This window comes from Dermacentor variabilis, chromosome 10 (assembly GCF_050947875.1).
Source record: "Dermacentor variabilis isolate Ectoservices chromosome 10, ASM5094787v1, whole genome shotgun sequence".
NCBI classification, from domain to species: domain Eukaryota; kingdom Metazoa; phylum Arthropoda; class Arachnida; order Ixodida; family Ixodidae; genus Dermacentor; species Dermacentor variabilis.
In genome coordinates this window covers 82,895,472-82,910,863 of record NC_134577.1, presented here as the reverse complement: position 1 = coordinate 82,910,863, position 15,392 = coordinate 82,895,472, and the positions used below count along the sequence as shown (strand labels likewise).

The following is a 15,392-nucleotide window of genomic DNA, read 5'->3' as shown; positions in this document are numbered from 1 at the left end:
TCGACCACTAAGGCGACAGTGAAACTGCCACGTGCGCGAATGTTGGCGGCTGAGAACTCGCACGAAGCGTGCTGCCTCATTTCTCGCTTTTCTCTTTTTTTTCCTTGCACTATTATCGAATAACCGTAAGTCCAGTGCAACGCGCCATCATTTTTTGTTTGCAAACAACGCCGTTCGACTGTCCCCCACTTTCGTTGCCTTCGGAAGGAGTTGTCGTGCGCGGCATGCTAAAAACAGTGCGAAATTTGTACCGATAACTGGTACCTCTGGTGTTCCCCCTTGAACTTGTAGGACGCTTGCAACGAAACGTCCGAAGCTCTGTTCACCCCGAAACACGTTGTGCAGCACTAAAACGGCGTGTGAAGGTTGCCTCGATGTCGTATACCGTGGACACTGTGCGCGCGTTCGGCGGCCCCTCGGCACCGCCTCATCGGTTGAAGACGTTCCTCTTCTGCGTCGCAGCTGCCTGCGCCAGGGCGAGACCGCCAAGCTGGTGCTGCGCCAGATGTGGCGCGGCAAGACGGACGTGCTGATCGAGGCTCTGGCCGTCGGCTACCTGACAGCGAGCAGCAGCGTCCTGCGCGCCTCCATCGACGGCGCGCCGGAGGTTGTCCTCTCCGACGTCGAGACGCTAGTCCTCAGTGAGTGACTCGAAGCGAGGCGTATGCAGTCAGCGCACGCGATGCACAATGCACAGCGCCATGCGGAACACGTCTCCTTGTGGCTCCTCCTATATTCGCGTCACCGCTATATATGCAAAAAAAAGAAAGCGCAGCGGTTGAAAGTCGCGTCGCAAGCGAATGGGGCCAGAAATGAGTTTCAATGCAGTAATGACTTGTAATTGGCTGCTTGCGGTTTGTGAGTTAAGTCTTATGGCCGGCGAAGCGATCGCCGTAGTTTTATGGAATCACAAACCACGGTGTTGCAAAATCGGCAGTGTGCAAGATTGCGGAGACTTCAAATTTTGAGAACGCCGCAATAATATCAGGAGACAGACTCTGGTTCCTTTTGCGAATACCGTGGCCACATGCCGTTTAGTACCAGGAAATTTGTGTTTGTTGTGTTTCTTTTTTTATTTTGGTATCCAGGGAACACTACGCTGGCGCTCGCCTCCACAACGACCAGCGTATAGTAATCAGTGAGTCTAAAACCGCGCTTCGTAATTTCGCTGAGGAAGGGGTCTCGAAAGAGGCGCTAAGGATTCTAACTTTCGCGGGGAGCGTGTCGTTCATGCCATATGGACACCCGCCAACTGAAACTGAAACTGAAACTTTATTTTACAAGAATATCAAAAATATATGTACAAGAATATATATATTGTGAGACGAGGTTCAGGCAGCCAGTCTCCTCTTTATTCTCTCGAGTGAGAGCCCCACCACCAGGCCCCAAAACGTTGATGATGAGTATGTACAGGTGAGAATATGAAGCGTATGAATAATTCTCACACAATATATATATATATATATATACACATTGCATAGGCAGACAAAATGACGTACATGCGACGCCGAAATTACGTGCAGTTTTAATTTCAAGGGGGATCATGTTTCCAACTTTAGTTCCATTAAATTCTGTTATTCTTTCCCCATAAACGTTGCGACATTTGGGCAGGTCAAAGTTACGGTTTGAAGCATGACGCGTATTGCGTATAGGAACGGAAAAAAGATCAACAGGAAGAGGCGAGTTTCTATTAGTTATATTATCGATTGAAACAGCAGTCTTGTAGTCGCGCAACATCGGAACTGAAAGAACACGTGGCGATTGACAAATGTTACGTATAGGTTGATCATGCCTTATGAATCTCAACATGCGCTTTTGGAGTCGTTCTAGAGGTTTTAGATAACTAGTGTACGTCACGTACACTAGTTATCTCAAACCTGTAGAACGACTATGAAACTCGAGAATGACCCTATGAATCCAGGCAGTAACTGATGTGACAGTGACATAGTGAAAAGTACAGTGTACGAAGTATAGCCTGTGGAAAATATAGGCGAACTTTTATTAGAGTATTGCATCCATAGGCTAGCATTGCGCATACATTCTGTACTTGCTCATGCCAGTGCAAGTTCTGATCAAAAATGACCCCAAGTATTTTAAAGAAGGAACTTGTTGAATAAGTGTATTGTTTAATGATAGGTTAACAATTCCAGTATCAATGTGTTTCCTGCGAGAGTGAAATATAACGTATTTTGATTTTGCACATTTGATAGTCAAGTGATTCTTGGCAAACCATAACCGAGATGTTTGGCAAATCGCTCATCACGTCGTTCTGTAGAGCTGGAAGGAAGTGCCTTGTAAAAATCAAAGCTTTGACTTCTGCAGAGCTTGTGAGACCTCATTTGTATAAAGGGAGAACAACATAGGGCCTAAAACTAATTCCTGTGGGACCCCGCAGTTAATATTACTGTACGACGAATTAACGTGATCAATGACAACCTTTTGCTTACGCGCCGATAGATAACTAGAAAAGAAATCAAGTGAGTTATCTGTGATTCCATAGCCATGAATTTTTTCTAATAAAATGGAATGACTAACTGCTTCAAATGCTTTCTTAACGTCTAAAAATACTACTATTACTATGTTGTTTTCATGCAGTGCGGAATTAATATATTGCGAAAGCATCGAAACAGCAGTAGAAGTGGACCTGTAAGCAACAAAACCATGCTGCTGGGGACAAAAACTGTTATGATTACGGAGGCAGTGCTTTAATTGTGGCGCAATTAATTTTTTGAATGTGGTGTTGATACAACTCAGGATAGATATTGGTCTGTAGCTGTCAGGGATGTTTCTTTCACCAGATTTGTATACTGGTATTACTCTAGCAGACTTATGTAAGTTAGGATAAATCTTAGAAGAAATGCATGGTTAAATATGGGGCACAACGGACTGCACATAATATCAATGTTTGTCGTTAGAATTTTCGGAGGTACGGCGTCATCGCCAGCCACCTTGTTCCGCGGTAACTTGTTGATAACCTGCCTGATGTCACCCTCAGTTACGTGGCGTAGATCAAAATTATCGGCAACAGTACAGGGTGCACTTAAATTGGGTATATGAGTAGCGAACTTGCTCGCAAGGCTGAGACCAATGTTAGTAAAGTAATCGTTAAAGTCGTTAGCTACGTCACTTCTTGGATTATCAGGTATGACGCGTTCTTTGTTACCTATGCCAGTGACATCTTTGACGATTTGCCATATCTTCTTCGTGTTGCCTACATTTCCTTGAATTAGGTTAGTATAGTAGAACTTTTTTGATTTTCTCATCATTCCTACTGATTTATTTCTGTACAACCTGAAATTTTGATGGTAGTGTTCATTGCTCCTATCGTTTTCCATTTATTGTAATGAAAGTCTTTCATCTTCAGAACTTCGAGTATATTTCTATTCATCCATGGGCACATGGTATGCTCATAATTTCGACGCGCACAGCATCGCATTGACCGCTCGATGGCGTCCGTAATACATAAAACAAAGTTTTCACACTCTACATGCACATCATCGTCATAAAGGGCTTCAAAATTCGGAGCCTGAAGCAATCTTTGCACGCAAGGATAATCTACATGTGTTGCTCGTTTGGTGGCAGTTATACAGAAGAGCAAATGTATTTTGGAGGTAAAAAGAGGCAAGTAGGATTGTGGTCCGCAATAGCAACATCGTATACACCTGACGAAACATTCAAGTCAGCATTGCACAGCACGTGATCAACATTAGACTCTGATCGGTCAATTATGCGTGTAGGTGATGAAATAACGTTCTTCATATTAAGTGATTGTAACAAGAACACATAATCATAACAAGCATCTCCCAATAGGTTTATGTTAATGTCGCCGCAGATAACAACAGGTGCTTTAGACGCCACAATTGGAATTATGAATTCCTTCAAGAAAACACCTTCAAGTAACGAAGCCAGTTACATTGGAAGATGGTGGGCGGCACACAGCACCCACGACGACACCATTATGAAGAAGGATAAAAAGGGTTTCAACATATGAACTTCAAAATGAACTATTGCCAAGGTGAACGAAGCCAAAGGAATCTTTGATGAACAGTGCCGCGGCCACTCCTCGCTCCCGGGCAACGAAACTGCATACACCCTAACCCTAGCTCGAGAGTTAGCGAGCCGAGCAGGGGCAGGAACAACGCTGGGCCCGAGTGCGGAGAGAGACCGCATGGTCAACGATAATGAAATCACCAAACACTATGTATTAGGAAGGCAGTATTAACCCCCCTCCACTCACATACAGACTCCGCATTAACTCAACAGCATGCGACTACATGGCGCCTACTACAAACAAACACCTTCCCAAACCCGATCGCTTATAATCATTGTTATCCAGAACTCTATTCAGATAGATGTAAAGAGTGTAATCAGCGGGCGGACCTCAGACACATGATCTGGACTTGCGACGGCATAGTGCACGGGCCAAAAGACAAGTACACGAACGTAGAGCAGTGGGAGACCGCGGTGCTCAGCTCAGCCAGCGAGACCCAACTACAAGTCATCAGGCAAGCTGAAGGTGCCGCTATAGGACCCAAAAGCTCTTAGGCGTCATTTAAGGGAGGGGAGATAAACTCCTCTGACATTTGCCGTGTTGAAGAAAAAGTTGTTTCGTCATCATCCAGGAGGATGCTTGTATTACAGCTATGGTTCTTTGTTCTCGCAGCTTATTTTTGGAAAACTTCAGAAGGTGTCTTTTAGAATATGTTTTCTTAAGGGAATTCGTAGTTTTTCGATGCGCTTGCATTTAACATACGCTTACGTGCCCCCAAATCGGAATTTTTCAGGTTTTATTTATTTCTGCCAATATTTAGGCAGCGTTAGGAAATTTGCAGGCGCAAGTTGGAATCAGCTGGCGCAAGTCAAGGGTAATTGGAGATTACCACATACACCCCCTTCCCTCCCCTCCACACACACGCGTGCACAGACACACAGACATAGAGATGCCCTACATGCTGTTGATATGCCACGGTATATATATATATATATATATATATATATATATATATATATATATATATATATATATATATATATATATATTATACGTTAAGTTCAGGTATTTTGTTCTACTACTTTCTTTTTGCGATTTAAAAGCAAGAAAACAAATCGACTATTAAGAAGCCTTCATTTGCAAATTTTGTAGAGAGTAGGAAGGAGGCGTACAATAGAATTGAATTTACTTTGTTTTAAGTTTCATCGACATAAGGGTGTGAGAAATAAAAAAAGAACGGCCAAGCAGTTCTGCTGTGTTCCTCAGTGCGTGTCAGCGAGATGGAAGGACAGCGATATTTCCTTTCACGCATTTCCCTCCGAGTCGAAAGACCAAAGCCGCAGAACGAGGTGGATCGCTAACCTCCGCATCGGCAAGGCTGTGACGCCGACAATGACTGTTTGCTCACGGCGTTTCGCACGGGATAATTTCTCCTTACCAGGTGAGACACTATTGTGAACTTGTGAACTCGAACCTAATACATGACCATTGTGCATGGCCATTATACATGTCACTGCGGCACCTTCTGTAAACACGTTTCACATTGCGAGGACTTGCGATTGGGCTGTGCATTATTTGCTGCATATGTCAGCCGCAATGCGAAATTCGAGCATAGGTTGGATCTGTCGCAGCGGTTTCACCGAGGAACGTATCCTCTGCACTCGTTGACCACATTGGCTGTAATTAGAGCTCATGTTCGACGTTTCACAGCGGTTTCTGCGAGGAAAGTTTCTATTGCACTCGTTGACTACACGCGGCTGTAACTCGGGAGGCTTTTGATGCCCAGCACGTCTCGCGCAACTTATACGGGCGTCGGAGATTCAAATGCTTACGAATGATGTACCAGCAAGTTCGGGAAGTGTTGAGTGTAAACGTGGCACGTATGTGGCATGCTAAATCGCAATAAAAATCATGCGTGGCGCGGATGAACTTGCAGCACAGGCGCACTGCACACGGGCACTTCCCAGCGCGACTAATTACGAATTTGCCACTTGCACTTGAGAATCCTCGACGCGCTCAAGAGTGGCCATATGACACTGGTATTTCGCACCGACGGCGAGCCTTTCACGCTCATTGCAGAAGTTTGTCACTTACGCGACAGCCACACGTCAATTTTACACGCGTTTGCTAGTTGCGAGGAAAATTTACGGCGTCCGCCGTCTATTGACGTGTCCCATATATATGTGCAGTATTAGTACCTAAACTAGCATTATCTGGATTATTAAATCATCCCCAAGTCAGTGGCAAAAATACTCTGGTCATGTGGTGGTGTTTGCACCTGTGTACTTTGTGTCGTGAGCAGCTTTCAACTACATTTTGTAGATGCTACATTCGGTGTACAACGTTGCATAGCCCTGCATACTCAGACCTGTGCTTCATTTCCTTGCAAATGCTTTTTTAAATAAATATTGTGGCCTTGTTTCTGAGGTAAAAAGAAAACAATTCTCAGTGCAGCCCATATTGAGACACAATAAAGCATAAACAATTCATTTATTTTTTTCAGATGTTGCATGTTAAAGGCGGCGGCTGAAAAAAAATGCAGTACCAATTGAAAACCTGCCAAAGACATCATGTTATGATGAAAAAAAAAGGATGCTCGTATGAAAGAGCTTTCACTGGCAAGTCTTCGCCGACGTGCGTATCGGTCAGCCAGAGTAAGTTAATTTGACTACATAGTGCAGCACTTATATGCTTATGGTACATACACCATGGCTACAAGCATGCAATAAATAATGTCAACACTTTTTAATGCATTACAGAATGAATCAAGCAAAGAGACTGCTTCCTCCCCATTAGAAGCAAAGGAATTGCCCCATGCACCTGTCAGGACGACCACCATGGTAAATTGGCTGCCTGCAACTTGTGCATACATTGCTTAACCACTGGTTCCTTGGAATTAAACTCTGTTTGACATTGCAGGACGATCTGGCATCCACTGACAGCAACAGCATGGTCCAATTAAGTGAAAAAAAATAGTAATTTCTCTTTGTATATGTATGTGATGTAGCTCTCTTTACCTAGACGGTGGCATGCTTTCTGGATTTACTTCGTAAAAGCATTGTATCATGTGACGTGTGATGGGTGCACATTAACTACAACTTGTGCACACATTGCTTAACCACTCGTTCCTTGGGCTAAACTCTATCTGACATTGCAGGACGGTCTCCCATACGCTAACAGTATGGACCAAAGCCCTGCAAACACAATAAGTGATAAGGACATAGCAAATATGGTAATTTATTTTCCTATGTCTTTGTGATGTGGTAGCTTTCTTTACCTAGCCGGCAGCATGCTTTCTGGATTTACTTCGCAAAAGCATTGTGGTGTGTGATGGGTGAAAATTAATCAATGCAAAAACCCGGGGTTTCCTACTGCCAACATTGAATTTAACACATTGACGTGCCTTATTGGAATGACAAAAAAAAAGCTGCACCTCGCATCAGTTATGTCAGACATTATAACTCTTGCTTTTGTTTTGTGACAGGAATGTGCTTGCGAACCTGGCCCCCGGACATTAATGGGAGAATACTCAACGGAAGAAAAAGATGTGGCAAATTTCCTCCTAGAAATGGCTTCAGGGACAAGGCTTACAGAAAGCAAGGCTGTCCAAGTGACATCGGGTTCTTTTCCACAGGAGTTTGTGGACACGATAAATAGTAGCTATGTAAATACGTTCACAGGCCTGCCAGCAGCCGATGTTCTGAATGCTCTTGTGACGTGCTACACAAAAATTCATCCACCTTCAGGACGGCACCAGTTATGTGCAAAAGGAAGAATTGCATTGACATTGGTGAAATTGAAGAATAATATTTCCACTGCATTCTTGAGTCACCTTTTTAACTGTTCTCTAACTACATGTAGCAATATAATTGCAGTGACTGTTCAGTCGATGTCTGAAATTTTAAAAGTAACTGCAGCTGTGCCACCAAAAGAAGATGTTGTTGAACATTTGCCCATCTGTTTTAAACACTTCAGTAACGTGCGTGTCATTGTAGATTGCACCGAAATTCCTATTCACCAGCCCATCTGTTTGCGATGTGCATTACAGGCCTACTCCTTCTATAAGAAAGGTTTCACGGTTAAATATATGATGACTGTTACACCAAGTGGTCTTATTGCCCACATAAGCCAAGGATATGGAGGCCGCACCTCAGACAAGGCCGTTTTTGAGCAAAGCGGCCTCATCAAGCAACTAGACCCAATATCAGATGCCAAAATGCCCAACCGTGGCTTTCTTATCGATGACATTTGTGCGGACAACTTAATTGAGTTAATCAGGCCTCCATTCAGCAAACAAAAGCAGATGTCAAAGGGTGATGCACTTTAGGACACAAAAGATAGCATCAGCAAGAGTTCATGTAGAGCGCGCTATACAGCGAATGAAAATATTCAAAGTGTTGTCAACAAGAATCCCATGGAGCATGGTGGGACTATTTTACGACATTGTTATAATAGCTGCAGGCATCACAAACCTCTCATCACCAATTTTAGCAACACATCAATTTTTGTGAGTCCTGGATCAATACATTTCCCGAACATATGTGCATCGTAAAAGTATTTCGTGCTTTCCATGCAAGGAAGTTTTAAAAACTTCACAGGAGTGAAAGTGCCATGTTCCTTACCAGCAGTGCTGAAGCCAGCACTTGCCCTTATTTTACGCTTGAAATAGACCTTTGTTGGGTTGTCCTCTTACAGATCAAGTGGTTTGGCTCTGATAATCTAATTGCGTGGCTAATTAGAAACTAAAAGCATGTTGTTCCTGTCAGAAGCATCGTCTTCCTCTGAGTATTGATTACGTTATTTCTGACACAATTTACCAAGAATTTCAGGTTTCATCTTAAAACCAGTAACACTATGATATACGTCAGCCAGTCTCTGTATGGCAAAATAAGTCATGTTAATGGGGTTGAGACATCAAATCTGTGGCTTGCGCGTTCTTTGTTTCAAAAGTTTTCTTATTGCTCTAGGAAGCATGATAAATGCTCGAATATTCTTATATTCTCAGTAAATAATTTTATGTCGCTATATTTATGTGAAAGATTTTCAGTTTCGGTTTGTGGGCGCAGAGTTTAACAGTGATGTCACTGTCTAGGAAGCTTGGTCACGTGGGCCCACCGAGCTGTGACGCACACACTGCTGCATCGTCTAGTCTCGCACACACATTGTGTTCCAACGCAGGCAAACAAAACCACGCCGACAGTTGTCTTGGCTAGCTGCAGCAGATCCAATTATGACTCTACGTCTGACGTGGCTCATTGCCCTCGAGGCTCTCTAGGCTTGCCCGGTGCTGTGGGTCACCACTCATTGCACGTCACTCTAATGTGGTATGATGTCGCTAAAACTTTTGGTATGCTTCCAACACAGTGACGTCCATGTCAATCGCGGTGGCGATGGGTCTCAATCACGAGAACGAGCATTTAGGCACTTTTTGGGAGCGAACTAAAATATATCTTAAACGTTTTCTGTGTCCAACGCTTCATGTCGAGTGTCCTTGCATACAGAGGAAGCCTGCAGTATCATTTTCATAGACTCAAAATTTGCTGTCTCAACCCCTTGAAACTAGTGGAAAGTGTGAGGAAAGCACTTCTTTTCCTTCATTGCAAACTAATCTTTTATAGTGCTCCTCTTAAAATGGTGGTGTGGCTTCACTTTTGGCACATGAATTCCCCTCAAACAATTTTTTATATTTCCTGTTTCTATTGTGTAATTCCTTTCTGTTCTAATGTTTCGTTTGCTTTCTTTTACATCTCCACAATCTTGTGTATTGTTGCAGCCCATTTGAACTTAACATGTGTTGCTATGTTGCCTGAGTTTAACTTTTTTTTGTTAGGAAAACTTAATTGTGCATGGCCTCGTAAGGGCCCCTCACCAGGCCCTATTGCAAATTTGGTTATACACTGGTAGTCGTAAGGTGCCGTCTAGAAAGCCTTTTCTTTTTCCGAAAATTTTCAAATTAATTCACCCGATGTCACTTGGACAACGTTGTTTTCTGTAATCTGAGTACCTGAAGCCATGTATAGGAGGAAATTTGCCACATTTTGGGAAATGGAAGAACCTGTCCCGTTACCATGCTGCCAGGAGGCAAGCGTTACTGCCAGCAGACATGTTGTCTCTGCCTCGACTAGGGTGCGCAAATCCAGCATTTTTTATGTCACTCAGCCGTTTCATACTTTTCAGACACAATTGTTACCATGTGATCTACATGTTGCTCTTGTTTGCATTGGCCAAACCTGCGGACTTCAACTTCAACACACTTTTTGTAAATTAGCAATGCACATTCTTTTCCAACTGGTATTGTTCACTGAATTGCTGATTTACGCTGCGCATTCTGATGCAAGTTTTCGTCTTATGGTATTCCGAGATATTCGCAGGTCACTTATAATCTGTGTGCATAGAGCTGCGGTTATTTTTCAATGGCTGTTGTCCCCCCCCCTTTTCTTACTTGTATTTTTTGACAAAATGAACAACACGCACTCAATTTTTTTTGTTCACTGTACTCAGTGTCAAGGTGTTTGCCTCATACATTTTACTCGAGCCCATTTTCGTTGCACTTTTTAGCATATGAGGGTTTATCTTGCCAAACAGAACATGAGAAGTAACATGGAACAATGTCAAACCTGCATACAATGAATATTTGGAAAGTTTGGCCACCAGAGCAGAGTACTCTGAAAGAATGGTTTCATTCAAATGACCCCAGCTGGTATATGTACCATAATTTATGCTTATTCCTAATTTGTTGAATACAATGCAAATGGCTCTCGTGGGAAGCATAACTAAACCACCAGCATACAAGATGGGGAGACATTTGTGCAGACTTAACATCAGTGAATGATAATTATTGACCTCCAGAGAGCAGATAGAGCTGTCCTTACTATAAATATATCAATAAATGGAAAGTAAGTGACATATAAAAATTTATCATGCACAAAATTGAACCACTTAAAGGGCAGTGAAACATTTATCAGACAGATCATAGTGACCTCACTACTAAAGGACATCGGCTGACTAATCTGCTACAAAAATTTTTTGAATCCTTGAAGTGCAAGCGGAATTAGTAATCGCACCGATGCATTGCTTTCTCCTTTCGTCTCCACTAGTGCGCTGGAAGCTACACGGTGCATGGAAAGGGGGCAAGGCCCTGCTCAAGTTTTTTTTGTCACATTGCTACTTGTGGTTCAGGGACGTGTGGCACTCTCTAAACGCGAGATGGACGCCTGCAGCTACATCACCTACAGAGGCCAATCAATACACACGGTTGTCTCACCATCCTGCGGACAGGGCTTGTGGTGGTCGTATCTATATTATGCAGCATGCCAGTTTCAGGGCCTCTTTAAGAAGTGCACAAACAAAGGCAACAAAGAAAAGTTTGTTTGATGAGTTCTGCCCGAGTCACCACTGATGTCATGCAGTTGCTCGTGCACAACTTGTGAAACGATACCATATGAGCCATAGGAAACAGTCATGTCGGAAAAAAAACATTATTGTGCCAGCTCTGGTGATAGGTGACCTCAAGCGCCACAGCGAAAGGTGAAGCTAAGTTGCAGTTTGGCACACAATAGGGTCTCTTCTACTTACAATGGTGCATGTACATGAGAGAGAGAAAGAAAAAACATTTATTCGGATCATCGAGGTGGTTGCTCTTGAGGTCGAGTGGGTGGCGTCCTCATTCCAGGACTCCACTGGCCATGGCTGCTCGACGTACTTGCTGGACGAGAGCTTCTTGTCCCGCCAGGGTATCGCCGGTCAGCTGTACCTCCCACCGCTCAAATGACGTGCTAGGAGTCTTTAAGTGTTGAGGTTTGCCCTCGCACCCCCACGAGATGTGAAAGAGTGTAGGGCGTGTTTCGCCGCACCAGGGGCAGATACCGCGATATGTATGTGGGAACATTTTACTGTATCTGTGTAGGTTTGGAAATGTGTTGGTCTGTATAAGTCGCAGAGCTACGGCATCTTCAGTGCTGAGCTTTTTGTGAGGCGGAGGATAAATCCTGCGGTTGAGTCGCTGGATCTCGAGTCAGTCGCAGTAATTGGATGGCAGGGGCATGAAGGTAAAGGGTGGGGATTGATGAGACGATTGGTCTTGCCGCGCTCGGTTGATTAGCGCTCGAGCTAGGGCGTTCGCCCTTTCGTTCCCCTCCAGACCCGCGTGACCCGGCGTCCACGTGATTTGATGGTATTCTTGCAGCCTCGGGCCTAGAATCTGAGCCTCGAGCAGCGGTGTTCGTCCGTTCGTAAAGTTACGGCAGGCCTGTTGCGAGTCGGTAACGACATGGACTTCCCTGCCTACCCTGTCTTCTTGTTTTATTACCAGCGCCGCGGCTATGGTCTCAGCCGCAGCTGGGGTCTCTGCCCTTACGGAGGCCGCGAGGGTCAAGGAGTTGTCTCTCCCGTTCACGGCGGCTACCGCGAAGAGGCCCCCTACAGGGTACGCCGCCACGTCCACGTACGTTACGTACGGGTCACCCTTGAATTGTCGGCGCTGACTGTCGACGCGAGCCTTGCGTCGTCCTTCATGGAGTTCACGACTCATGTGCTTCGGTATCGGGTTCGCCTTGATCTTGCCTCTGACCTCTGGCGGGAGTGATCGTTGCCCATCGAGGGCACGGAGCTCCGTTGCCGTTCCGGTCCGGTGGAGGATGGCTCTGCCCGCCGCCGTGTTCTGTAGTCTGGCCTTTTGCGAAGCCATAACCGCGTCCGACAGCTCAGCGAAGGTGTTGTGGATCCCGAGGGCCGCTAACTTCTCGTTTGAGGTGGTGACAGGGAGACCCAGTGCCGTTTTGTACGCGCCTCTGATGATGGCATCGACTTGTTCTTGGTCGCGTTTGTTTAGCGAGTGATAGTGATACGGCATGCTATACGTTATTCTGCTGAGCACCAGAGCCTGGACGAGACGAATTGTGTCCTCTTCTCGCATGCCCTTGCGGCTTCTTGCAATTTGTTTTATAATCCGCGAGATCTGGTTGGTGGCAGAACTTAGGCTTTGGATGGTGTTGGAGGCTTTCAGGTTGCTCTGGATCCAAAAACCTAGAATCCTAGTCTTATTGCCTTCCGTTATCTTCTGGCCCTCAAGATAGAGGTCGATAGGGCCGGGGGACTTGTAGATTCCTCCTCCGTGCAACCGGATCACTTCGGACTTTTCGGGCGCACAACGCATCCCGCTCGCTGCCGCAAATCTCTCCACGGCCGTCGCGGCCTTTTGAAGGGTCGCCTCATTTCGCGCTAGGGAGCCAACACTGAAACGCAATGTAGAGATGAAACATTGAAGGGACTGACAACCACACCAAATGTGCCAGGAGAAGGTAGAAATGAAAAGACAATCGTTTATAGTGACACAATCGAGGAAGCTGTTTGCAGTTTAACTGAAAATAATTTCAAATGGGCACGAAAAGTCTCAAAACCTGGTAAGTGGCGGGAACTGGCGGTGAAACTTTGGTATTCACATGTATGCAACGAAATTATTGTAACTGCTGCTAAGTTCCACATACTGTTTAAGATCACTCCCTGTACTATAGATGCTTGCCCCTTATTTTACGTGTATTATGAGCTAAGAAAAATTACACTCAAATGTGTAATTTTGTGTAATGTGTAAGGTGTAAGGTGCTGCTTTCGCAGCAATGAGTCGAGTGGCAGAGCCATGGAATCCTTCAATGCATAATGGTGCGCATGACTGCTTCCGTATGCACACAAGTTGTGATTGAACACCCAGAGTTATGTGATCTTCATGTGAAGTTTTAAACTGAATGTGCTGTAAACGGATGCCAGCACTACATGAATAGCGCTACTGGCTTGGCTAAGGTTAAAAGAAAGCAATGACTTTTATACGTCCAAAGTATTTGTAAACTATGAAAGAATGTAGCTATTATTGTATAAATAATTCAACACTTAAGAAAACACGAACTCCTAGAACGGTTTGATAAAATATTTCTTACAGCTAGGGCCGCAATTGCCGCCTGCTTTCCAACAATGCCGGCGAATAATCGCTATCACGCTCACATCTCAATGTTTCAAGCATGTATGCCTTATTTGCTCACTACCCGCCGTGGTTGCTCAGTGGCTATGGTGTTAGGCTGCTGAGCACAAAGTCGCGGGATCGAATCCCGGCCACGGTGGCCGCATTTCGATGGTGGCGAAATGCGAAAACACCCGTGTACTTAGATTTAGGTGCACGTTAAAGAAGCCCAGGTGGTCGAAATTTCCGGAGTCCTCCACTACGGCGTGCCTCATAATCAGAAAGTGGTTTTGGCACGTAACACCCTATAATTCAATTTTAATTTTTTTATTTGCTCACTGCAGAGAAAAAAATTCTGATGAATAAAATGTTCCATGGCTGTTTACGAGTTGCCACTGTATAATTGGACACAGTGACCGGTAAGCTTTTTGTCACACTTGGGAGAAATAGAAGAAACAAGAAAGTAACATTAAAATTGGTTGACAGTCCCTTTAGGATTTATGAGCAGTCGGCACCAGCAAGAACGAAATCAGTGGCTTAGCCTCAAGAGGAGCTCTGATATCACTCGTTCCTTGTATACGCTGATTATTGCATCCTTGAACTCATCAAAGGCACAGCTGTTGTAGTGTACAACAGCACAACAAAAAGAAGTGTCACTACAATAAACAAAAATGGGCCTCCTTTACATGACACACAGCCATTTTCATGTTAAGTTGCGTACAATACTCTAATTTAGGCTCCAAGGCATCATAGTTCTTGAATGAGTTGTCCAGCTTTGTTGGACATTTAATCTTCAAGAGGACATCCTTGCCCTCACATGATTTGCATGAAAGAATTGCATAACCATTAGGGGAACAACCTATGAAGGGAAATTCTTCGCACAAAACGAGCCCTCTCTGACGCACTTCAAGTGTGTGCCCCAGTGTTTCTTGCCATGTCTTGTATGCAATACGCGCTGCACTTTCCTTCGAAATCCCAACATGTATTGCTGGTGTTATAACAGTTCTGCTTCTTAAAATAAGCATAAGAAATGTGTCAATGTTGGCCGCACCTTTCGAACGAAGAAAAGTCCTCGCTCGAGTCATACAGGCATGAGCAATGCTTGCAGTTACAAGGCCCTTTCGATATCTATGCCATTCTGAAGAATTCGACTGTCCCTGTGTCAAGGATTCAATCTCACTCCTGGCACGCTCTCCACCATACAATCCCCACACATGCAGCATGACCTCTTCTGGTGCCTTCTGCTTCAGTTCATTTGCTTGAGCCCTCAGCATTTCCAACATAGAAAGTGGGGCGGAACGGCAGGCTTGTTTAGCTGCAAACATAAACACAGACCTCCATCAGGTGCAGGAGAAAGAAAGCAACAGCAGAGTAATAAGTCTGCACCAAAATTGCAATTCTGCAACAACGAATATAAAAAAAATTATTAAAGGGCAACTTATGCAAAATTTA

The 15,392-nt window shown here is 44.5% G+C and overlaps 1 pseudogene; it reads left to right on the top strand.

Moving 5' to 3' along the window:
* Window positions 1–374: 374 nt before the first annotated feature.
* LOC142559309 (uncharacterized) lies at window positions 375–8,502 on the top strand (annotated as a pseudogene).
* Window positions 8,503–15,392: the final 6,890 nt, after the last annotated feature.